This window comes from Pleurodeles waltl, chromosome 7 (assembly GCF_031143425.1).
Source record: "Pleurodeles waltl isolate 20211129_DDA chromosome 7, aPleWal1.hap1.20221129, whole genome shotgun sequence".
In the NCBI taxonomy this organism is placed as follows: domain Eukaryota; kingdom Metazoa; phylum Chordata; class Amphibia; order Caudata; family Salamandridae; genus Pleurodeles; species Pleurodeles waltl.
In genome coordinates, this window is record NC_090446.1 from 605181507 (window position 1) to 605207887 (window position 26381).

The window sequence follows — 26381 nt, forward strand, 5'->3', positions numbered from 1 at the left end:
ATACCTTCAGCAATCAATTTATCTAACAGCTCCCTCAAGTTTTGCCTGATGCTCAGGGGTACCGGTCTAACCTTGGGAACTACAGGTAATGCCCCCTTTTTTAGCTTAATACAGTGTTCAAAACCTTTAACATTACCGACATTATCCTGGAATACTTTAGGAAATTGAAGTTTTAGGTCGTGAATGACTGACTTGGAAGACAACACTGACATAACAGGGCTGCAACTTTCTGGTACATCTACGAGAACAATGGGTGCATCATGGCCGGGACATAAAATAATTACTAGTTTGGCCAAATCTCTCCAACCAATGATAGTTCTCCCATTAACAGCTACATATACTTTAGTGTGAACACGTCTCCCTAAAATTGTCAATTCTGACCAGAAAAATCCCAACAAGTCTATATCTTGATCACCAAAAGCTTTGGGATTGATGTCGGGACACTCTAACTCAGTTGATTGCGGCCATAATGTAAAATACGTTTTATCTGCTATTATGGTCACAGGACCTCCAGAATCTGCCATGACCCCTAACAGCTTCCCATCAATGCTTGCCTCACATAAGGGTCCTTTAATGCACCCCCCATTGGTGTCCGATTCGTTACGTATACCCACAGTCAGTACTACATTAGATAATCTTCCCACAGACTCTGAGACATCATCATCAGAGTCCTTAGTATATACGTTACTGATTCGCACTTTGGATACATTGTTGCTCAAACGAGGCTGAAATGTGCCCATTCTGCACATTTTTGGGAAATAACTTACTTTGCAACACTTCAAGCATTTTTTGTTCAAAGCAGGACAAGATGGGCAATTCCCAACGTGATTGTAAGACCCACATCTGTAGCAAACAGCCATGCCAATACTCTGACCAGGATTCCGCCTGCTTCTTTGGGATTTGTCACTGATAGTACAAACGGAATCCTCTTCTGACACACAGCTGACCGCCAAATGTGGATTATGGTTGGAAAGAACTTTGGAAGAGACTATAGACCTTTCAATACTCTTAGCGGTATCAATAGTCTCAACCAAAGTCGGGTTGCGGCAAGCTAAAAGGCGCTCCTGAGTTTTCTTTGAAAAGCAATAAAAGACAAATTGATCTCTGATCTCTTATATATACATTAACATTGGCACCAAAATCACATTTAGCTGCTAGTACTCGTAACATAGCAACATATTCTTCCACAGACTCATCAGCAAACTGCTTACACATGGCAAAATTGAATCTCTCTAGTAACACACTAGACTCATCCGCATACTGTCTCATCATTCTCGCTTTTCCCTCCTCAAATGCATTCCACACTACATCGTCAGAGGAGGGTGCAGGTACGAGCGGTAAATTGTCAAAACCTCGTTGACCCGCTACCCCCAAATGGTTAAACAACAATGCCATCTTCCTTGCCGGCGAGAACTCATTGGCATCAATAGCTGTGAGATCATTCTCAAAACTTCTCAGCCACTCAGACCATTTCAACTCAGGCTTCCCACTTTTCTGTAGAAAGGGCTGAGGCTGGACTACACCTTGGGGAGAAGCCATGGTGTAGGAGTAACTAACTGCACATAAAACTCAAGAATGGCAAGAATATGGGACAGGCAGTTTGCACGAGGATGACAGTTAAATGCACACTACGATAAAAATGGTCCTGAACTGTTCCGAATAAAAGTCTTACAAAATGATGAACTTGTATGAGGTACGCTATAAGATTGTAGATTGAAAGAAATCTTGGTGGTAGTATGGATAATTAACAGTTTACAAAGTCAGCTCCTAGTGCGCTCCTCTTCGTGGTGTCCCATGCAAACGATGTGAACAGTTCTTAAATTAAATATCAAAAATAGCAAGTAGTGCGCTCACCGCGATTTTTATTTATTTTTTCCTTGGAAACGTCTCTCGTAAAAATCGCCGAGAACAGTGCTGAGACGGCTTCCCTAGTTACAACTTCGACGCAGAGGAGTAACTAGGCAACAGGAACGTCAGAGGAAAGCGTCACCAGGTGCCGTGACGCTAAAGATCTCTCAGAACTGCACGCAGCACCACGGCAACAGTTATCACTTCCTGCATCGTTCCGTGACGTGTGAATCCGTTCCTGTGCGTAAGAGCGTTGTACTATAGGGCTGAAGAGAATGAAGTCTCGTGCGGATCTCCTGCAAAAGGTGAGTTACGGCGAGAGCGCGAACTCAACGGTTTACATCCAATCGACAAGTCCCTTCGCGTGAAGCGGACTTTTAGAAGGCAACAGAAAACTGTTTTTACTCAGACGGTTTTCTTGTTTTTCTCTTTCTTTTTTCCTTGAGCTGAAATTTCTGCTCCCTTACTGCTTGAAAGACGGGTTGCCGATAGTCGAGTCGGTGGGTACTTCGCCAAAAACAACACACTTGGAGAGTACACCACCGTACCCCACTTCTGGTACCATAAGATGTGAAGGGGTAGAAGGTGTGCAATAATAAAAATGGTCCGATGCGAAGAATCTGTTGTAGATGATTTATTCAGGAACAAGGACCCACTACAGCGTAATCCTCAACCATCCGAATCGAGAGCCTGTCGCAAACTGCCCCAGACTCGAACACTCAAACTCGGAGTGTTTGACTACGCTGACATGGCACGAGAACAAACCAAGGTTAAATGAAAACAAATAACGAAAAGACGTAAAGAGAAATAATAGAAAACTAAACACTAAGGCATGTTACAAAGCTATCTCAATTTTACTGCTGTGTGTTTCTAGACCACTGTCCAAACTTGACCTCGCGCGTCTCTAATACCCACCCTTGGTGGGGAAGAGCCATATGACTACTTAATCGCCATTGCCCATATTAGTAAGCCCAGTACTGAAGTAACTGACATTCCCATTCCCAAATGTGAACCAATGTGCTTTGTTGATGGATCATATCTCAGAAATGATGATTTCCTGGTTGCAGATTATGCTGTATGTATTGTATATCAAATTGTAGAAAGTTGCTGATTGTGTAATTTCAAATCTGTCTGAAGTAGCTGAACTAGTGGACACTTACTCTGATCTTTATACTGGCAAACAGAAATATTGTAACCATATACACAAACCCAGTATTTGCATGTGGTGCATAATTTTGTCCTTCTCTGAATGCAACAGGAGTTCCTGTCAATGTGTACAAAATGTACTGAATGCTCAAATGTTACAGAAACACATTACCTTAGTCCAGTGTGCTACCCACCAATACCTTCATGACAAAAGGGCAGATTTAAATCCCTCCAGTCTGGCCTTCTCCACAGGGTCCACTGCTGCCACAGGGGCATATCCAGGCTCCTCCTCCTGCAGAAAGGTACTTGGCGTCTGAGGGCCAGGTTGTACAACATGCAGCATGCCATGACTATCTGGCAGACCTTCTTAGGTGAGTAGCACAGGGATCCACCTGTCAGATGGAGGCACCGGAACCTGGCCTTCAGGAGGCCAAAGGTCCTTTCAATTAACCTTCTGGTTTGCCCATGTGCCTCATTATAACGTTCCTCTGCCCTTGTCCTGGCATTCCTCACAGGGGTCAGCAGCCATGATAGGTTTGGGTAACCAGAGTCACCTGCAAATACTGAGGGACAACATTTAGCCACACACTATCCTATATGGCCCACACCATAGGCATACACCAACACATACTGGGTGGGAACCAGGGCTCACCTATTAGCCACACCCTGTGCCTCTGTAGTTGCGCCATCATATTTGGGATGCTGCTATTCCTCAGGATAAGGGCATCATGCACCGGCCCTGGATACTTAGCATTGATGTTGGAGATGTACTGATCTGCCAAGCACACCATCTGCACATTCATGGAGTGGAAACTGTTACGATTCCTGAACACCTGTTCATTCTGGCGGGGTGGACAAATTGTCAACATCAGGGCAGTGCGCGCTCTACAGGCGACTAGAATGCAAAAACCCAGCACTCTCAAGATAACGTAATTTATGCATTGTGTTGATATACTGTTGTTTAACCTTTTGCATTGCAGAGTTTAATCCTGAAGACTTATGTTCAAGGTGCATATAAATACTGTTAATTTGCAATGTACTGCTGCAGGCTTTCAGAGTGTGTCAGGGTGTGGTCCCTTTCCAGGGCCTTCTAGAAGCTTTCCCTGTAGCATGCCTGGCTATGGTTTGTGGGCTGGGCCAAGTCTCTATATAAGGGAGCCAGACCAGCTCCACATGCTCACTATTCAGAGGTCCCGGTGCAGAGCAGCAGCAACTTCCTGAGCTCCTGTTCCAGAGGCCTACTTTGATCTTCCAGGCCTTGCCCTTTCACTTTGTCGGTGATTCTTGATCCGGGCGGTAAGACGGAGGGCGGGCTGGGCCCCCGGTCCCGTTCCCGTTCTCGAAGGTTTTCGAGTTCTGGGGCCTAATTAGCATGATAAAACAATTTTGCTCTTGTGCGTGTGAATGTGCGCTTGATGCTTTATGGCATTTACATGCTGACACTGGAATCGGCAATACGCGCAATTCTTTACTTGTGTACAAATCTTGATATTCAGTGTGCGCTACCGTTTCTTGACATTCACATGGTGGCCTTCGAATTGGCAAGACGCGCTATTCATCTCTTGTGCGTAGTTCATGATATTCAGTGTGCGCTACCATTCCTTGGCATTCACATGGTGGCCTTCGAATCGACAAGACGCGCAATTCTTTTCTTGTGTTTAATTAATGATATTCATTGTGTGTTACCATTTCATGGCATTTACATGGTGACATTCGAATTAGCAAGGCGCGCGATTAATTTCTTGTGCTTAAATCACGATGTTCATTGTGCGCTACCACTTCATGGCATTTACTTGGTGGCCTTCGAATCGGCAAGATGCGCGATTCATTTCTCGTGTCTAACTCATGTTATTCCTTGTGCACAATCATTTCATGGCATTTACAAACTTTTGTGGAAATCTGCAATGTGTGCAATTCATGTTCCGGCATTTTAAGAAAACTAAAGTGTTAGAATTCTAGATGTTATATTGTATGTGTATAATAAGTCCCTCAAGTACAGTTCATATGGTGTTATAGAAATCATTCAGATTATTTCCTGGTCCTCATGCAAAAGACTGTGCTTGAATTTGAAAGCGTAATTCTAGATGGTTCTGATGTTTCTAATCCATGTGTAACATTTCAATGAGTGGTTCATTGGAAAGTTGTATTAATCTTTCTTGATTCCCTCACAGGTATCCAGACATCTTGAGGTCTAGTTATTTAAGTCCATGCTTAAGTTATCCATGTTTCCAGTATGACAATGCTTAGAGTCATAGCCTAGTAATGATTAATATGATATAATCTTGATATTGTGTGTCTTAACCTCTTTGCTTCCTACAGGTCTCCTTCCCAGCTGTTCCCTACCTAATCCCCTTTTCCCCACTTGGACCCTCTTAGACTCTATGACATTCTAATCAGAGTATTGGAGCTGTCTTGTGGTGGACGTGTTGGGAACGTACACAGACCCGAGGATCTGGTGACTCTGACACAAATGCAATATGTGTTCCGTCAATCGGCCCAATTATATTGGGGATGTGTCCCATTGCATAAAAACCAGCCTTCACAGTGGCCAAATCCTCAACCTGGGGGAATGCAATGTAGCTGCACATGTGTTTTATCAGGGCATATTACACTCTTGTCAGCACTATTGAGAACATTGGCTGTGACATTCCTGCTGCCAAGCCCACCGTCACTTGGAATTAACCAGTTGCCACGAAATGGAGAACTGATAACACTTGCACAAGAGGGGGATTCCAGTGGGGTGAAGGATAGCAGATATCAGGTCGCGCTCCCATTGGGCACACATCTCTGTGATTGTGGCCCTGTCTAGTCTATAGGTGAGGATAATGTGCCTGTCCTCCAGTGTAGCCAAGTCCACCAGGGGTCTTTACACGGGGTATGTCTCCATCTCCTATTCATCTGCAGCGGTAGGTATCTAAGGGACAAAAGAGTGAGGAGGCTTTCACAAACTGAACAATGGAGCCACACAGTAGTCCGCAATTAGTAAACATGTAATGGGACAGTGCAATTTGTCTAGTATGTGCCTATTTATCCTGTGATGCAGCATTATTCCATAGGCCTGCCCCCCCCGAAATGGCGTCCGCCTGTCGTGTGTGTGGAGAGACAGGTGGAAGTGAGGTAATGCTGCTGACGTTGTGTGCAGTGGCAGTAGCAGGTCTGGAACCGCTGTGCAACTCCTCATTGGTTATTATTGGGCCCGATGGGGTACAGTGGCCAATGGTGATCTACACCGGCAGTGACGGTATGCACCGCCGCGGACGTGACTGCCATTTTCTATCATGTTCCTCACTTGTTTCCTGACCTTCCGTAGGAGAGGACCTACACTGCATGTGCTGCTGTGACCTGTGTCTGGAACCTACCATGGCCCGCGACTGGGGAAGGGGCCCCAGCCTTCACTTCGGAGGAGTTGGAGAAACTGGTGGATGGGGTCCCACCCTAGTATGGACTGCTGTATGGGCCACCAGACCAACAGGTGAGTACACTGTAGGCACGATGCATGTGGCATGAATGCTTGGAGTTGTGTGGGAAGGCATCGTGTCAGGGGGAGGCATGTCCTCTTGGCTGGGTACACATTGTGTGCTGGGCAATGTGTGTGCCAATGGTGATGGAAACGGGTATGGTGGCCATTTGTGTTACTGGCTAGCCTGTTTGTCTAGTGGTGTTCTCCTGTCTGTATTGCCTCTGCAGGGCAGTGCCCATCAAAAGAAGGGAATATGGCGTGCCATCGCCAAGGAGGTGCAGACCTTGGGGTCTATGGCAGGTGGAACATCCACTGTCAGAAACCGTGGGAGGACCTGAGACACTGGGCACGGAAGACCGCGGAGGCCCAACTGGGGATGGCGTCCCAATGAGGAAGGGGTGTCCGTTGGACCCTGACACCCCTGATGGCCCGCATACTAGCGGTGGCCTAACCAGAGCTGGATGGGTGCTTCAGGGCATAACAGCAGCCACAAGGGGGTGAGTACAGTGGTCATCATTGTAGCTCACTGCTGGAAGGGTGGTATCCGGGTGGTGGTTGTGTGTCAGTGGGTGCCCCTAGGCCAGGCCAGGCCAGACATAGCAGTGTAGGTTCTCTGGTGGCTTAGGGTCTGAAGGGGAAATACTGCCTACCTAGCTTGTTAGCATCCACTACTGGTCAGGGCTGCGTGGGTCCCAGGTGTGCTGCAGTTGGCGGTGTGTGCTCCTCCTCATGCCTTGGTGGCTAGCAGTATCACTGGTATTGCAATGCATAGTGCGTAGGCCTGTACCCTGTGAGTGAGGGTGCTGTGTACGCCAACTATGGTTTTGGTGCAGTCATTGACCCAGTGTATCCTTTGTTTCTCTCCCCCCTTTCTTGTTTTGTCATCCTGTCCTTCTGTGCATTAGCATCATCTGGCGGAGGAGCAGAGGCACGAGCAACAGAGGGAGCTGCATCCCACAGGACCCTGGAGGCAGAGTCCACCGATGAGTGGGACGGAGGGCGAGGGGAGCACCACGGTGGAGACTGGAGGGGCTAACACAGACTCTGATACCTCCTCCGATGGGAGCTCCCTGGTGGTGGCAGACACTTCTGTGACCACCCCAGCTAAAGGTACAGCCGCCACCCATGTTCCAGCACTGTCCTCCCAGCAGCCCCTCAGTGAGTTGCCCATGCCCGCTCACCCAGGAGGGTGGGCATCTCCTTCGCCCCAGGCACCTCAGGCCCTGCCCCAGTGAGCCCTGCTGCCCTGAGTGAGGAAGCGATTGACCTCTGAGATCAATCTCTGTAGGCCAAACAACCATTGTGAATGTCATCCAGGGGCTGTCAGCCCAGATGCAGCAATCTAATGCATTCCTGGAGGGCATTCACTGTGGATTGGCAGCCCAACAAAGATTGATCCAAGCTCTGGCCTCCTCTCTGATGGCAGCCATTGTCCCTGTTTCTACTGTCCCCCCTCCAACTTCCACTTCCCAGTCCCATTCTCCTCAACCCCAACCCATCCCAAGCACACAGGCAGACGAGCATGCACACAAGACAACACCTAAGAGTGTCACAGGCAAACACAAGACCCACACTTCATCCCACAGGCACTCACACAAACACCATCCAGTTGCAGACACAACAACATCCACTATTTCCACTGTCTCCCCCTCCTCCACCTCCACCTCCTCAACCTCCCACCCAGTTACGTCCACAATCACACTGGCATGCACTACATCATCATCCACTACCAGCATCATCACCACACCAAGCAGAACACACACCTCACTGGCAGACACCTCCACAACATCCATGCACACGTCCCCTGTGTCCTCTCCCACCATGGCTGCCCCCCCCCCTAAAGTACACAAACTCAAGCACTCAGACACCCAACAGCCATCCACCTCACAACAGCATACAACCCACGCACCTGCGCCCAAATCCAGCAGACAAACACCTCCAAAAACCACTTCCTCATCCTCCACTCCCATTAATTCTCCCTCTTCCCGTCCCAAACCCTCCTCCCCTGTCCTGCACGTATGGCCAGGGTATCAAGGACCCAGCCAAGCACCCCAGCCAAACAGTCCTCGGGTCCAGTTTCAGCAGCTCCTACTTGTGGTGGAAAGGATTCCAGGCAACAAATACTGAAGGGGAAGGAGCCTGCACCAGCCACAAAGAAGGGGAAGGAGCCTGCACCAGCCACCAAGAAGGGGCAGGAGCCTGCACCAGCCACCAAGAGGGGGAAGGAGCCTGTACCAGCCACCAAGAAGGGGAAGGAACCTGCACGAGTAGCTGTCACAGAGCCCCCACCACCAGCTGTGGTTGTGCAGCCATCAGAGACTGCAGGGGCTGAGCATGAGCCTCCCACAACCACTACCACAGTGCAGCCATCGGAGGGTGCAGGGGCTGAGCCGGAGCCTCCCACAACCACCACAGTGCAGCAATCGGACGGTGCAGGAGCTGAGTAGGAGCCTCCCACAACCATCACCACAGTGCAGCCATTGGAGGGTGCAAGGGCTAAGCAGGAGCCTCCCACAACCACCATCACAGTGCAACCATCACTGCCGGCGGACGCCATATAGTTCAGCCTTCATGGGCTGCTGTGCAGCTTGCCCCCACCAGAACCAGTGGGTATTCACCCACCTGAGAGACTGTGGCCTTGCACTCCCCAGGACAAAGCACAGGGCATGTTGCCCCCTCCAGAACCAGTGGGGAAGTAACCCACCTGAGAGACCGTGGCCTTGCACTCCCCAAGACTAAGCACAGGGCATGTTGCCCCCTCCAGAAGCAGTGGGCATGTCACCTACCTGAGAGACTGTGGCCTTGCACTCCCCAGGGCAAAGCACATGGCAAGTTGCCCCCTCCAGAACCAGTGGTCTTGTTTCCACATCTAGCTGAGGTGCCACCCCCAAGGTGCCTGCCTATTTGCCAGCTGATGCCCTCACAGTGTTCTCTCTGTATTGGTGCAGGAATCGAGTGTGGCCTTGCACTTTTCCATGTGGCCCCTGTGAGCTATTGACTGGGCAGTGTCCTATTTTTTTACATCTGTACATATCTGTAGCATTGCCACATCCACTTATGATTTTTGATGTTGATCTTATTACAATCACAGTAGTCAATTCCTGTTGTCCTTGCATTATTTGCCCGATTATCATGGACAAATTGTTTTTCTTGTGCAGCTGGTTGTGTGTATGGTGTGTGTGGGGCGTGATTTGTGCGTGTGTGTGTCACTCTCGTTTCCCCCCCCCCCCCCCTTGTGTGCTAGGTGGCTGTACTCACCGTCGTCGTCTTCGCTGGCGTTGGTGTTCGTGGTGGAGCATGACATAGAAAATCATCGGGAAAACATGCAGTTCGGGTTCCGTGGCGGCGCGGTTCTTTCCTGTGTCTCCAATGGTGAGACCTTTCACTTTTGTGATGTGTTTCCTCCAGGCTTTTACCACCCCAGAAAAGGGGGCGGATTGAAGGGCCAAAATATGGTGGGCGGTACTTTGTCTTCCGCCTGGCTGTAGGCGGCTACCGCCGTGGTGCCTGTTGTTTCCGCCCTGGTGGTCGGTGTGGTACATGTGCTGTCTTTCGGAGATATCACCACTATGATCATAATTTGGCGTTAGTTACCACCAACCTGTTGGCGGTATTACCGCCACTTTATCACCCACCGCCTGGGTCATAATGAGGACCATATTTTCTTGAAAATCATAGCAAATATAATATTAAGTGCCACCGGAGCTCACTCTTTCTAAACTGTAATTTTGCTACATCAGAAGCGCTATTTGAAATATCCAGTTGGAGGAAAGATTCACTTCCACACACACGTTTGTGTTTTAAGATCCTCTTATTAAATCCATAGTATTTGCAGAGTGGCCTCCATTTTATTCATGTTAGGTAGCAGCTGTAGGAAAGTGGCCCTTTTTGGCATGGTTACCCCCACCTTTTGTCTGATATTGATGCTGACTTGACTGAGCGTGTGCTGGGATCCTGCTAACCAGGTCCCAGCACCAGTGTTCTTTCCCTAAAACTATACCATTGTTTCTACAATTGGCACACCCCTGGCAAACAGATAAGACCCTTGTAAAAGGTACTAGTACCAAGGGCCCTGTGATCAGGGAGGGTCCCTAAGCGCTGCAGCATGTATTGTGCCACCCTAAGGGACTCCTCACCAAAAACATGCACACTGCCATTGCAGCTTGTGTGTGCTGGTGGGGAGAAAAAGTTAAAGTCAACGTGGCATCCCTCCCAGGGTGCCATGCCCATCAACCACTCCCTCTGGCATAGGTATGTCACCCCTATAGCAGGCCTTACAGTCCTAAGGCAGGGTGCACTATATCAAGGGTAAGGGCATGGCTGCATGAGCAATATCCCCTACAGTGTCTAAGTCCATTCTTAGACATTGTAAGTGCAGTGTGGCCATATTATGTACATGGGCTGGGAGTTTGTCATCACAAACTCCACAGCTCCATGAGGGCTTCACTGAAGTTTGGGAAGTTTGGTATCAGACATCTCAGCACAATAAACCCACACTGATTCTAGTATTGGATTTATTGTACAATGCACCCAGAGAGCAGAAACAAAGTCTACTCTGGGTGGAGGTGCTTCTCACCTCCCCCTGCACTAACTGTAACACCTGGCGGTGAGCCTCAAAGGCTCAGGTCTCCTGTTACAGTGCCCCAGGGCACTCCATATGGTGGAGATGCCCACCCCCTGGACAAAGCCCCACTTTTGGAAGCAAGTCCAGTGGGAAAATTAGTTAAAACAGGGAGGAGTCACCACTCTAGCTAGGACCTCCTCTAAAGTGTCCAGAGCTGAAGTGAGCCCCTCCCTGCACAGTCCTCCATCTTGGTTTGGAGGACAGGGCCCAATAGGGTTAGGAGTGTGCCCCCTCTCCCCCAACAGAGTTGGCACAGGAAGGGTGTAGCCACTTCAGGGGCAATAGCCGTTGGCTACTGTCCTCTGACCCCTGTAATGCCCCTAAATCTAGGATTTAAGGGCTCCGCTGAACATAGCTCACCAGATTCCTGGCAACCTCAGCAAGAAGAAAGAAGAAGAAAGAAGAAGGACTGCTGAACTGAGTTGGAAGAATGAAATCGCAAGCAGAAAGTGATGCAGACTGTATTATAACTGTTAGATTAATTGTGTTTTTTGTGTGTTTATAGAATGGTCAGAGGGGGAAGTTTGTGCATTTTATATTTTTGTGTATTATTAACAATGTGCAGAACATCAATCCCCTTCAAATTTACATATACACACTAACATGATGCTATTGCACTTGAAACAATTTTACTTTAATGTTTTAAAGTGTACATTTTTGGCTTATGTTAATGCTATCTTGTTTAAAATAGATGTCTTCTGCATTTTCACTGTTCATTATTTCTGCAGTACACGGTCAAGCAGAGTCATGTTTGTTTATTTCCATTTACGTTCTTGCTATCCTCGAAGAATACTTTACCGTGATGCTGCACTTTCCCAAGGCCCTAGTGCCTTTGCTTTTGTTCTTGTAATTAGTTTGTCCTGCTGTCTCCACATGACATTAGCGTAGAGTGGGCAGAATCAATATTCATGTAGTGGGACAATGCTTAGATGATAAGGCAATATGACATTTTATAAAATTGCGCTCTGATTTGCCAGAGGTATAATTCTTTTTCTCACACCATGATGAATTTGCAGAAATTGATAATTTCCTATGCAAGAAAACTGTGAAAAAAACACTTGATTCTGGGAGTGAGCCAGAGCTTTCTTGCATGTTACTAGGGATACTGCCCATTTTGTTATTGATTTTGCCACTCATTTGGGACTTAGAACATTTTTGATTTTGCACATTATTCTGTATTGCTTAACTTACTGAGAGCCTTCATGGCAATGGCTCTTTGCATTTGCATTCACAATTTCTGTACTGCTCCTTTTGAATTTTTGTAATAAATCACTTTAAACTTTACATTTCTATTCCTGCCCAAGGACTCAATTATTGAGTGCCCTTACTTAATTAACTGTCTTTTTTAATATTAATGCTATAAGGTGCATCAAAGCAAGTACAGAGTAGTTGCTTCCCCCCGGTTGTCCAAAAATGCTGGGTAACTGTTTGGAGAGGAAGCAGGAAAAATGTCTTGTTCGGGCTGACTATGAAAACTCTAGGAATAATTTGGGGAAATTTCCACTTGCCTAGCTGGCCACAGTTGAAATCTGAGGAATTACCAGGTGGAGCGAATTCTTTGCTTGCCTGACCCCTTTCCACTCTTCCGTCTCGCTGTCCACTCTGCTCATGTGTCTCTTTCTGTCTCAGCATTCCTTCCCAGCCCTTCTGTCTGACCTTTGCTTAAAAGATTGCATTTGCAATGACATCTGTTTGAATTTAGTGGATTCTTTCTTGCACTCTTGAACAGCCACAGCGTGATTCACTATAGAAACCAATTCACACAGATGTTGCTTTGCCAAACATTTAATCCAGTACCCTGGGCAACAGTCTCTGAAAGAAAGCAGCTCCTACCATTTCTTGAGCTGTGTTAGCAGCTTTATAAAACCATATTGACTTTCACGTGCATTTTTTAAATTATCAAGGATATCAGCAGTAGCTTCCACATTCTTCTTGTTGGAATAGGGCATTTTGGTCCAAACAATTTTAGTAGAACAGAGTTCATAAACAGAATTCATTAAAGCATCTCTCTCAGCAATTAAAGCAGCATTATCTTTAACTGATTGACATGAGCAGCTGGCTTCCATTACTAATGCTAGCATGGCTATATACAACAATTGCTGAACATCAGCTGATTTTGGATTGTTATATTCAAAAACAGTTTTGTAGTTCTTACCTACATTTATGTAGGTTCTCTCTTATTTTGGGGAAATGATTGGTGATGTTTATTGATGAGATGGGGACCAAGGAATATAAATGGTGACCCAGCACATTTTCTAATGGTCAGGGTGTTGTAGTAAAGTTAGAAAAACATTGGACTGAACATATTAGAGGTTACTGTGATAATCACTAACATCGTCACTTGGCTTGAAGAAGGTGCCCTTATGTAGGGTCGGGGCAAATGTTTAGAGTCTGTAGACTTTGGTCCAGCCATCAATCTCAGACTATCTCAGGTAGTAGTCAGTCTACATGCCCAAGCACCCTAAACATTAATTGTGATCAGTGGGGTAACAATTGAGGTGCACTGAAGGTGGCAAATGCAAAGTTGTTCTTACCAGTCTCTCATCTCACCCTTATCATACCACTGTCAGTCGGGCGTGGCCAGGACTCGGATCATGGTGGGCGCATGTTGATTCGGTTCCAGAGGGGCCAGCCGGAGAACTCCGGCCCAGCGCGCCAGCCCGGACCGCCCGCGCACAGGGCCAGTCTGTTGCGTGGTCGGAAAGGCAAGCGGTGCAGCAGGACCCCCGCGTCGAACCCGGGGAACGCTGCAGCCCGAGCGGGGCCGTCCGGATCGTGCAGAGGCCTGCGGCCCCTCCTCCCCTTCAAAGCCACGGCCTCGTGTTGGAAGCAGGCCGCGGCGGGAGCGGCGGGCCCGGAGGGAGCGGCCAGCGGGACACAGAGGAGACGGCCGAGCCCCGAGTTCGGACTGCGGGACCCGGCGATCCTGTGGGGGCACCGGTGGATCCGCTGAGGCCCTCCCTGAAGGGGGGCCTCACTCAAAATTGGAGAAACGGGTGCGGCCCTGCTCCCAATGGGGCCGCCCCGGGAGTGCAGACACATGCTCCGCACGAACACCCTGAGCAGCAGCAGTGAACGGCAGGCGGACCCCCCCCCCGGCGGCAACCAGCAGGAAGGTCGCTAGAAGGGTGAGTGACACCCCTTATTTCCCCCCTCGGAGGAGGCGCAAGCAGCTGTGAACCGCCGTTTTGGGGCCAGCGTGGTGGAACTGCGGACTCTCCACACATCTTGGTACATCACCGGCGATCGAGCGCACGCGTTGCGCAGGCGAGAGAGAACACCCACAAGTGCACTGGTGCCACCGGTGAAAAGGTGGGTTCATCGAGCGGGGGATCGACTGGGCCCCGACAAAGGTGCGCGCCTGACACTGACTGAAACTGCGGGCCCTACTGGCGAGGGCGGGCGAGGGGGCAGGAACGGCCAGGGGCGGCAATTACATGCGACTGGCCACGCCAGAGCCCTCCGCCCCCGAGGCTGAGCTCGACCGGCGAAGTGTCCAGGGCCCGTCCAGCGACGACCACGAACAGCACCAAGGCCGCGGAGTCCAAAACAAGGGGGCAACCTCGGAGGCAACTTTCACGACAGCGCGCGGGTCGGCTGCCGCCCCCCCCCCCCCCACCCCACAGGGATAAACCACCTGGTTGGTCCGATGCTCCCCAAGGGCCGACACAAGAGCAGAGCCATGGACCCCCCAACACCGCCCGGGGACTGCGTAGCGGACTCACTGAACCAGCCACACACCAAGGTCCAAGACACCCTAGACAAGATACTAGGGGCCATAGAGGACACAAAGTCAACACTGCAACGAGACATCAACCAAGTCGCGATTGAGGTGGGTCTCCTGAGAGCCGAACATCACAAACTGGCCGACAGAGTCAAATAGACGGAGACCACGCTGGCGGACATCACCCCAAAGCAGAAAGACATGGCAGCGGAAGTAACCTCACTGGCTGACAGAGTAGCAAGTCTTGAACAATGCGCTGAAGATGCAGAGGGGAGGAATAGAAGGAACAAGGTACGAGTGGTGGGCCTTCCCGAGGGGTCCGAAGGAGAGAACATGGTAGAATTCCTGGAGAAATGGATGAGCACGGAGGTCGCGCTGGGATGCCTGACCCCCCTACTACACGTTAGAACGTGCCCAATGCGTGCCATCGAGACCACTTGCTCCTGGCAGACCCCCCTGCGCCGTAATCGCTAAACTCCTGCACTACAAGGACAGGGATATTCTCCTACAGAAAGCCAGAGAAGCGGGCCCGTTCAAAGTAGCAAATGGAGAAGTGACACTATTCCCAGACTTCACTCTGGAGGTCCAGAACAGGCGAGCCTCATTCCTAGCGGTCAAAAGAGCATTACGAACCGAAGGGATCCAGTACTCGCTTCTATACCCTGCAAGGCTGAGAGTGATCGTAGATGGAAAGACCACTTTCTTCCAATCCCCGGAGGATGCATGGGACTGGCTCGAGAGGCGTGGATCCCAAAGGATACGTCCAGCGCGGACGGACGCTGCACCTAGGAGGAAGAGGCCCGGGGATCGCCCACGCATGGCGCCGGCGAAAACGCAGAGGGAAACAGGCAGAAGGGCTGCCCTGGAGGCGGCAGCCCGAGTGAGTGGCGAGGTGTCCTCCCGAAGGGGTTCGGAGGTGGATTCCGATGACACGATAGTGTCCTCCGCCGGGGGCTCTGGGAGCCCATCTCGGGCACCAAAGGTGACTCCGCAAACAGCCGACGAACTTGGATAGCCTGGCTGCATGACTGGGCCTGAAGTCATAACGAACTGAACGAACGAGTGGCCCCCCCAGACCTGGCCGCTTCCCCCCTGACTGTACCTCTCGCCTGCCTGGCCTGACTGGCGAGTACTATAGTCATGTGTTTGGAAAAGTTGCACCGTTGCACAGTTTTTTGGGCTACCTATAGTTCCGAAGGTGCCCTGGGGCGGGGGAGTTGGGGTTTGCAGTTCCGAGTTAAACCAACAGCATGGGTAATTGAATCTTACCACAACGTAAGAGCGGGCGCAGCAGTGGGTAGATTGAAATGCCGGGCGCACCAGTCCCCCAATTGTCAGATTCCAAGATTAAGATGGCAGATTACAATATCATAACCTGGAATGTCAGGGGGATGGGCACCCCGGCCAAAAGACATAGAATACTATCATTCCTAAAGAGAAGGGGGGTGCAGATAGCAATGCTACAAAAGACCCATCTGGCCCCGGGAGAGGGAGAGAAACTCAGGTATAGATGGAGAGGGCAGGTGTTTGCTACGGAGTACTCAGCCTACGCGAGGGGCGCAATGATATGGATCAGAGCAGGTGTCCCCCTGACAATTGAAACCACAAACATAGACAAGGAGGGCAGGTTTGTGATACTAGAAAGTAAACTGCATGGGACTCCATTAGTCTTGAGTTGCATCTACGCCCCTAACCATGATCAGGTCTCATTCATGACGAGCCTATCACGACACCTCACCCGCCAACAGGCGGGGGAGGTACTAATAGGAGGGGACTTTAACGCAGTACTGGACATAAACATGGATAGATCCACCCCACCCCTACAGGGAGCAACATCAGTTAAGATAGCACAAAGCTTGGTCAACTGGCTGGACACATGGGGATTGGTGGATGTATGGCGGGTGCATCACCCATCCGGCAGGGATTACTCGGGCCTCCACCGTGTCCACACTAGAATTAACAGGGTGGTCTGCACCCCGGGGCTAGCTCGTTGGATGACACACTCTGAATACCTCGCCCGCACAATCTCAGACCACAACCCATTATTGTTAACACTGAAAACACTACAGGATAGACCCCCCCATACCATCATGGCGGCTGGCCCCCGCGGCGCTCGAAGATCAAGCGTACAGAGAGGCGCTACGAGACTACCTGTCAGAGCACATTGAAATTAATAGAGGATCCACCCCCTCTAGGGCAGTGGAGTCGGAGACGCTCAAGGTGGGGACGAGGGTTTTTTGCCTGGGGCGGTCAGCAGGGGTGAGGAAAACACTAGAAAAGGAGCTTACTGCATTAGAGAAGGTCATACACGAGTGCGAACTAAGGCAGGGCCCTGCAGCACAAGAGGAGGAAGAATATAACCGTGCCCGCAGAGAACACTCCCAAGCCGAAGAAAAGCTTAGATGTCATAACATGCAGAAATACCTGGCATCCTTACAATCGGAGGAGGGGAGGTCGGGCAGGCTCCTGGCATGGCTGGTGCGCCCGGGCGGGAGCAGCGAACCCATCACAAGTGTAACAGACAAAGAGGGAAACCGCAGACTTAGCCCGGGCCCCATCAACGACGCATTCAGAGATTATTACATGCACCTGTATAGTAGACCTAGTAACCTGGAACCAGTGACATTTGACAATTACCTGCGGCAGACCCCACTACGGGAGCTGAGACCAGAGGACAGAGACAGCCTGGGGGGGGCGGTAACTATAGAAGAGATCAACGATGCCATAGCACAACTGGCCTCCGGGAAGACCCCCGGAACAGACGGTCTTCCCATGGACTTCTACAAAAAATACAAATCCTTGTTAGCCCCTAGCTTGGCGGAAATGTATGCGAAGGCAGTGCGGCGTGGAGAATTACCAGTCACGATGCGCGAAGCACTAGTAGTGCCACTCCCCAAGTCCACCAACAGGGAGGCCTCAGTGACCGACTTCCGCCCACTTTCAATGCTGAACAGCGACTTTCAGATCCTTAGTAAGATCTTGGCCGACCGCCTGGTCCCCCATATGCCCGCACTAATACACGCAGACCAAAACGGTTTCATTCCGGGTCGCAGCACCTCCCTGAACCTTAGGCGTCTTTTCTCTATCATGTATATGCCTCAAGAGTCGATTCCACTGACCGGGCTCCTGTTGGCGGTGGACTTTGAGAAGGCTTTCGATTCAATTAGGTGGGACTACCTGAGGTCGGTGATGATGGGGATGGGCCTGGGTGAGAACTGGGTGAGGTGGGTTGACCTACTATACTCGTCCCATGGCCCTCACATTTGTGTCACTGTGCCCCAGCTCCTTAAAGATCATTAACCACAAGTCTCACCCACACAATGCTGTAAAGTTGACCATTTGTTCAGTTTATTTACCCTTCCTACCCCCTCCTAGTCCCCCTTTTCCTCCTTCCTCTCCCTCCCCTTATTTCCGATCTTCATTCCCTATGATCTCTCCTCCAAGTTGCTAATAGGAAGGGGCTTTTTCTCCATAAATTTGTTACGTATAAAAATGACACAAAATCAATACTATAAGATCAACGGTGAGCTCGGCGCAGATGTTCAATGAGCTTAAAGCACTAGAGTTAAGACCCGACAAATGCATAAATAACACTATGGGCGCCATAGGAATATACAATGAAACACGAGTGATGTATGCTACAATTGTGACCAGTTTATATGCTCATGTATAACTAGTGCAAGTGATTACTTGAAACAGACATACAAATGTATAATAACAAAATGTTAATAAAATATATTTAAAAAAAAAAAATCATACCACTGTCAGTCATGATGCGGGTTGATCCTGCATGTGCCCCACTTGCAGGTTTTACCCATGCTGCACCACTTTTGCTTTAACCAATAGAGCACCTCCTGCATCTCTACTGTAATTGGAAAGCGCAGCACATCTAATAGGTTCTTCTGCCTGTCCTCCATTACCTGATTTAGATGAGACCAATTTGGACAAATAAGTATGGAGGAATTGGTGTCAAAGGGGCACAATCGGTTTCTATGTGGTATCTTAAGGTCCCACACCTGAGATTCATGCTGATATTTGATGGGCTCATCAGACCAATTTAGGAAAGCAACCCATTGTTGTAGAGTGGGATTGTTCTTAAGTTTTTTTAAACCTTTTTTTAAGGATAGTCAAACATTCAATATCAAAGATACCTTCTTCCACAAAGGATTTGCCCTTATCACCAATACTGTACCTGCACAAGCTCCTACCATACCGATGGTACATAACTTGGGCAGGAGTCCCTCTAGATGAGTACTTACCGAGTTTCATTTATTTGGATCACATTTTCCTTTACTACATCCACATTCACAACCAGGAAAGAATTTAGGTAGTCCGCTGCCTTGTGCCGCAGCACATCCCATGGAGGAGATGGGAGCAGAAGGCCTTACAACTCATGTTTGTTCATTTTGATTCTTGCAAACAAAGTCTGAAGCCCACTGGTTACTGCCTGTTGATACTGTGGTGGCTTAGCCATTGTACTTCTGTCAGCATCCGGACCAAAGCAACCATTGACATCCCTCCCAAGCTTCCAGTCACTCCTCTATCTCCTAATAACTGATCAGTAATCAGAAGAAGACTCACATTTCAGAATTATTTGTTTTAGACTGTATGATCTCATTGGTAAACTGATCCTCTACACAAGCTTTCTTTTCACAGAGAAAATGCTGTCTTACTTTGTGTGCCAGGGATGGTCGCGCGGAGGTCCAGTACAGCTCCACTCGTCACTTCCTGGCCAAGTGTTGACGATTCCCGGCCAACGCACCAGACTATGACAAAGAAATCTTTACAATGGATTTGAAAAGAGTTTGGAAATGTTTAATGGCAAAGGCAAAAGAAATAGTGTGCGAATTCAAAAAGTTTACTAACGAGGGGTTTCCCTGAAAACCGATGGGTACAAGTTCATCAAGTACAGGCGAAACTCAAATGTATACTCTACTAAACATGATTTTCTAGTATTGATAGTATTCAAATAATACGATTCTCACAATGAAAACAAGCGGATATTCAGCTGAGCTCTTGAGAACAAGGGGAATGACCTTCAAGAGTAACAGACGTGTAAACAGTATTCACCGGATTAAGCTTTTCTCATATTAATTGATAATACGCAGCAAACCTCAATGGGGCAGAGATTAGCACATTTTGTAGTCAGTGTTAGCATAAGGACAAAATATGGCTTACACGGGTTACAGCTATGCTAAAACAGGAAAACGTGTTTAATATATTTCACTTCTGTTTAGGATTTGTGTGGTTACAGCGCCTGTAATTATACAACTTCCTGGATCCATTAATGCAGATTTACAGCTGTTTAACTTCAATTCATGTGTTTGTTGTCAAGGGACCTCTGCTCTTCTGATTGACTTGCAGAACCAGTTGATCCTATCCATTAAAATGTGTAATGTTTTCACATTACTCGTCATTTTTTAATATTCTTTAACATTTGTAATGTTTTCACATTGATGATTCATTTTCAGTACCCGGCTTTCTACACATACTGAAAAATGATTCTGTTTGGAATGGCTGCTTGTCTGTGACAAATTTTGCATCATGGCATGTCAAATGCTAATGGACCTGTAGAACATCCATCCCACATTGGTTTCTTGCAAGTTTGGTACCTGACTCAAGGCGTTTGTGATAAAGACACTACACAAAATCATAGCAAGCTTAAATTACATTAAACATTATTTACTTTGTTTATTGTTTTGAAAAACAAGCAAAAGACGCACAGCCTCCTTGGCTATATCAGTGTGTGACCTGTTGTATGATACCTCAAGCTTGACGAAAAAAAAACATCTTACAGACAGTGGTGTTCAGAAAGAGGCAGACTGCAATGCAACAAGACACTCATTTTTGCATGCCTGTTTTTACGTACTTAACACATTAAACTAGACTTATTTGCTTTGGTTTTTTTTTCTTTCAGAAATCTGTTTATTGTTTTTTCCGCCACATCGTAACATTTTGACTTTGCATCAACATTAGTACAGCAAATATTCATAATTGCCAGTCATGTTGCGTAGTTATACTAATGAAAAGCAGATATCAAAACACACTGGCTATTGCAATCAGAGCTCTGAATGGAATTCCCAAATGTGCTCTACTAAATCTTACATACAGCAGGACACGCTCACACCGAGTGCGGATGATCCATGCAAGGAAAATTTGGGTCTCTGGTACGACATGCAGGGCAATGGATGCCGCAGTGCCCCCCTAGTACTTACGCAAAGATCAATACATTTGTACAGAGTTGTTAATGTAAGTGCTGATCTTAGAGCAAGCAACAGATAACAATAATAACGATTTCAAACAACGGAGTACTATATCTTCAAGTGGTTGACAGTTAAATAAACGTGCCCTTCATGCGTGCGGAAGCCCCTCTATGACTCATGTGCGCGCTAACATATGATGGGATCGTGTTTAAGCACCAGATGCCTGCTGCCTGTGTTGACCCCGCCTACACCTTTAAGACGAAAACAGAACTAGCGACTAGTGCTCAGGCAGGCACCACCATGCGCTCCTATTTTTGGATTGGGCACATTTCCATCACAATTACGAGTCTGATTCCTCCAAACCTGAGCCTGCTCCTGGGCTTCGCAAGTGCTCCATCACTGTCTCCCAGCTATCTTACAATGGATACCTGCGTAACCCCAGCGCATCCTCCCGTCTCAATGCCACCCCCTCCGCACCCGCCCAGATCTCAAACGATCGCTTCCAAGCCAGATCAGTTGGCGCCTCTGCAGACCTCCACCTACGAGTTATCAGCCTTCTAGCCGTTACTAAGCCCAGGTCCAAAAAGCTTGCAGCAGCCTTGTGGTGCGTGCTCCTAGGGAAGAGGCCCAGCACACAGACCTCCCATGTGAAAGGAATTGGACGTGTCATGCACTCTGACAAGCAGCCTACTACTGCTCTCCAGTAACAGTGTAAGGAGGGACAGGACTATAACATGTGAATCATATCTGCATTAATGTGGTAGCAATGGGGGCAAGCTGCATCGCAACGGGAGAAATATCTGTTAATGCGAGCTGGCGTAAGGTATGCCCTGTGAATTATATAGAACTGTATCAGGCGAAATCTGGAGTTGCGGGGTACATTAATGTGACTGGAGAGAATAGAGTTCCATTGCGCGTCTGTGAGCGGGGTAGCCGAATCATTGTCCCAAGCCGTGCGCAGTGTGGGGTACTCTAGGGTCGTGTGCATACGCAGCGCATTTGTGAACCACCTAATCAGGTGTCGTCCCTGCCCCATCACCTGTATGTATTGTACCAGCAGATGGGCCAGGGGTGCGGTCGACAGGTCTCCCCACTTAGATGATAAAGATCGCAACAGCGAATTATATAGCAGGAACTGTCCCGTGGGAAGGCCTGTTTCCCGGACCAGTACAAAGAACAAGAGCAGCCTACCATCATTTTACAGATCGCCCAACGTGCACAGCTCTGCCGCATGCCACTCGCGTAATTCAGCTTCCGACGTGACTTTGGAGCCACGAGGAGTACCCAGCAGTGCCAAGGCTGGGGCAAACGGAACAGTCTCACCCGTAAGGCCCAGAGACCTTCGGTAGCAGCTGTGGGCCACCCTAAGGAAGATCTGCCCCGGCGGCGCCGAGCGCGTGAGAGGGTGAAACAGGTGCGTCACCTGCACGAGGGACCAGGGGGCCGCAGTAGTCGCCGTATCAGTAAGATGAAGGCCTTGCTAGCCATTTGGACACCCACTGGAGCTGAGAAGCCAAGTAATAATGTTCCAGATTAGGAGCCAATAGACCACTTCTCTCCAGTGGCATGTATAACTTCCTAAGCGCAACTCTGCAGCGCACCTCGTATGAGATAAATTCTCTCAACTTGGGCTCCAGGTCCCTGAAGAAACTGGCCGGTATATAGTGGGGGAGGTTGGAAAAATAGTACAGTAAGCGTGGTAGTTCGTTTCAACAGTGCGATCGTACCCGCCACCGACAGCGGCAGTGTTTGCCAGAAAGCCATTTGGGATCTAATGGAGGACACCACCCTCTTAAGGTTCCCGTCGAATAAGTCCTCCTTATGGTTGTAAATGCGTATGCCTAAATATCTGAACGTGCGGGGCTGCCAAGGAACAGTGTTTCCAGATAGACTTATTGGCTTTGTTATGTTGATGTGTAAAGCTCACTAATCATGTGAGGGTATCGAGGCGGTTGAGCAGGTGAGTGAGTGTATGGTCCCCATGGACTAAGATATCCACCATGCAGAGAAGCCTTCAGCTTGGTTAATTTAATTTAACAGGTTGAGACAGTCTGTAGACATCCATTGATAAGGACAATCGCAAGCAATGTGGAGCATCATAGTCATGCACGGAATTAGCTGGACATTGCCTACGGTAAAAGTGGGCTACTTAGGCTGCAGCTTAGTTTGTAAAACATGTCTTCAGACGCGGACAGTGGTGCAGACCTAAAATGTGACCTTCTGTGGGACACAGCTCAAACCACCTAATACACCTTTACATCATTTAAAGGCTGGACAGTGTCAAGTATCTTGTGAATGTTTGATGATAAAATCATGGGGTTTTATCAGTAATTTCATAGTTCAATACAACGGATGGAATAGAGAGTCTTGCCTCAGGAGGCAAGTATCCAATCTGAAAATGAAGGTGTTGAATAAGTAACAAGAAATGGCAACTGTTCAGGTTGCAATTAAAGGCTTAGCACAAATGGCAAGAACACATAAATGTATACATGTAACGACATACCAAGTATGCACATAGAGAATCCTTTCACTGAACCTGTTTGTACCTCAGACGATGGCTGTATTTGTTTTCTCTAAGAAATGCAGAACACAGACATGTAAATTCACCCTTTAACTTGTCTGAAAAGCTTTGCCCACCTTTTAAATGTTTTCAAGTATAATGGACCACTAGTACCAAACAACGCCGATTTGTGTGTATACGTTTTGTAACTGAGGTTGGTTATGTACATTTGTAGGACCCTTGAATAGAGGAAGGAGTAATGTATAGTATTCGAGAAAAAAGTGCACAGCTTGCTGTGCAATTGGAAGTGTAGAGTCCATAACTAATGCAGCTCCAGTGATAGGTCATTAGGAGGTGTGGATTGAAAGCAGTCCTTTATCTGCATGCTGTTAAAAGAAGGTTTCAGCATTTTGAAGTAGTGGGTAATGTATGGTCCTCAGTAAGGACTTCTCCAACTTCCCACAAGTACTATGGTGTTTTTAATTCCTTAAATTTGCTTTATTAGTTCTTATATATTTACCCGAAATCATGTCAGTTTTGTGCACACTTCAGTTATGTGACCTTAATGATTTTTGTAAAGCAAAGTCAACAACTATACTGGTTCTTTGCGCTACAGATGTTGTTTGCGATCAGTGTTTCTCTAATGGGATGTACTTGTTGCCCTTTTTTGGAACAGTCTGTTAGAAAGCTTCTAATGACACTGTGCTGCCTGCTTTACAAAGGTTATGTTTGGCACGATGTGAACATTGTAATCCATAACTCATAAACAGCAGTGTTTGTACTGGGAAGAGACTACTTTAATAAGGTTGAACTGAGCTGGTGAATCCTTTGATCGATAAGGTAATGAGACTCAAACTGTTAACTGAAAGAGTGCACTACATGGGAACTGAAGTGTTAGTTAGAAGGGCTAGCTCTTGCCATAGAGGCGAGAATTACGTCTAGATATTTGTCAAGTAACCTGGGGAATAGTACACTTTTGGAGCCACAGGAAATCCCACAGGGCAACGATGTATTGACCCAGTAGCAAAGACTTTCATAAGGGAGTCTGTTCATCTGCTTTCTTTGTCATCGCAAGCATTTGCAATGTACTGGGTCTCGCGTTTGTTCGAGTTAGAGCTGTTTACGTTGTAAATTCCTAACTGGACTTTTCTTCCACTTAAATTGAAAATGAAAAGTAAAACAGTTGACATAAGTGAGCCAATTCAAAGTGCCACAGCCGCCATGAGCATAAGCATGAAGGAGGGACACAAAAGGAAAAAGAAGTTTGCTCGCAGTCAAACATATCGGAAATCATGCGATTATTCATGTAACAGGGTCGATGACTAAGGCGGTAACCGAACCGCCCAGAGGAGGGACAAATGTAAATGATTTACCAATAATAATAAAGGATTTTTGAGAGGCAAGCCCATGAACGAGTGATGGTCGTGTGGTGGGCGAGGTTAAAAGCCCACAGATAGATTACAACAGGTCAGAGCTCTTGTGCGCTCAACCTAAAAAGCATGTCTTGGCATTCCAGCACTAACGTGTAATTGGCAGCTGAGCTGGGATGGGTACAAACGTCTCAGCTTAGATTCAAGAAAAGGAGATCCTTTTTCAGTGGGATAGCCTGTGACAGTTGAGTGAGGCCTACTGGTGGTAAGATCTTTAAAGGCAAAACAGTGTCAACATTGAGTACTAACTGACAGTAATTGGGTCCTTGGTGTCAAACAAGACCAGTCCAATGCCCTCAACATCAAATGGTACAATACGGATGTGATTTATTGGAAGGAAAAACAGCAGCGGCATAACAGTTTATATGCCGGGTGTTAGATCTCAGTCTCCTTTTCCTACAAGTGAAGAATCATTAACAATGGCTCATTTGGTAGAAAGTGCCTCTACAGACACGTCCTAGGAGCCTGCCAAGTTCCCAGCCTGGCTCTGGGCAGACGTCTTAGCAGTCTTCCAGCAGCACCATGATCAGCATCTCCTCACCAATTTTACGCATCTCTAAAGTTTAATCGGACATCTGACTATGCACTCATCTTTATCTTCCAGGATTTCTTCCCACTTCAGACGAAGCATCTATCAGAAAGAGTAGCTTTTTCACCAGTGAGAAGTAGGCATTGAAAGCAATAGCTCCACCAAAACGATGTAAAGGGGCTCCCTCTGTAACAGCAATGAAGAAACAACACTAACATGACGACAGCGGAGAATTGCAAAGAGCTACCAAGAAAAGGTTCTTAGGAGAAATAAAGCTTAGAAGGTGTTTAAGTGTTGGGAGATCATTGCACAGTAAGAGGAACACACTAACTACCAGACTGACAGACACTGCTGTGCATGGTGAGAGTGTGCAGCATTTGGGGTCATTAAAGTGGTAGAGTGAATAGTCACTGAATAGCATTATTAGTTTTTCGCTTTTTAATTTTCAGTCAAATGTACTTCACAACTGTTTAACAAGTTTTTGTTTAAAAAGACAAACATTGCCTAAATGAGCCATATATTGTTACTTTAGTTTAGGCAGAGTCAGTCACAAGAGGTAGTAGTTTAACCTGGGACTCAATTTGCACCAACGGTGCCATCCTTTTAGAGGCACCACCCTTACATGTGCCCATCATCCTAACACTGAATACAGCTGCACTGTGTGCAACGTAGTCATCTCTGCCCCCCTCCCGCCCCCACCGTATCTGGCATTTCCAGATCCATCAGGCTCTATCCCTTCTCGACATCCACAAGAAACTGAACCCCATATCTTCAAGAAACTCCTCCTCTCAGTGTATATAATTATCTGCCAAGCGGCCGTGCCTCAGCCCTACCTACTGCCCATACGCCCAACACAGTTGACATGTTACTGAATCTGTCATTGCCCTTTTAGGGGACAGCTGCTCCTGTTATCTGAG

The 26381-nt window shown here is 47.9% G+C and overlaps 1 long non-coding RNA gene across 1 annotated transcript in view; it reads left to right on the top strand.

Moving 5' to 3' along the window:
* The first annotated feature begins 1934 nt into the window (after window positions 1-1934).
* Window positions 1935-26381, top strand: part of LOC138304454 (uncharacterized) — a 45466-nt gene continuing 21019 nt past the window's right edge. The window contains exon 1 of the long non-coding RNA XR_011205575.1: window positions 1935-2153. This is a non-coding gene — a long non-coding RNA (uncharacterized lncRNA). The remainder of the gene's footprint in view (window positions 2154-26381) is intronic.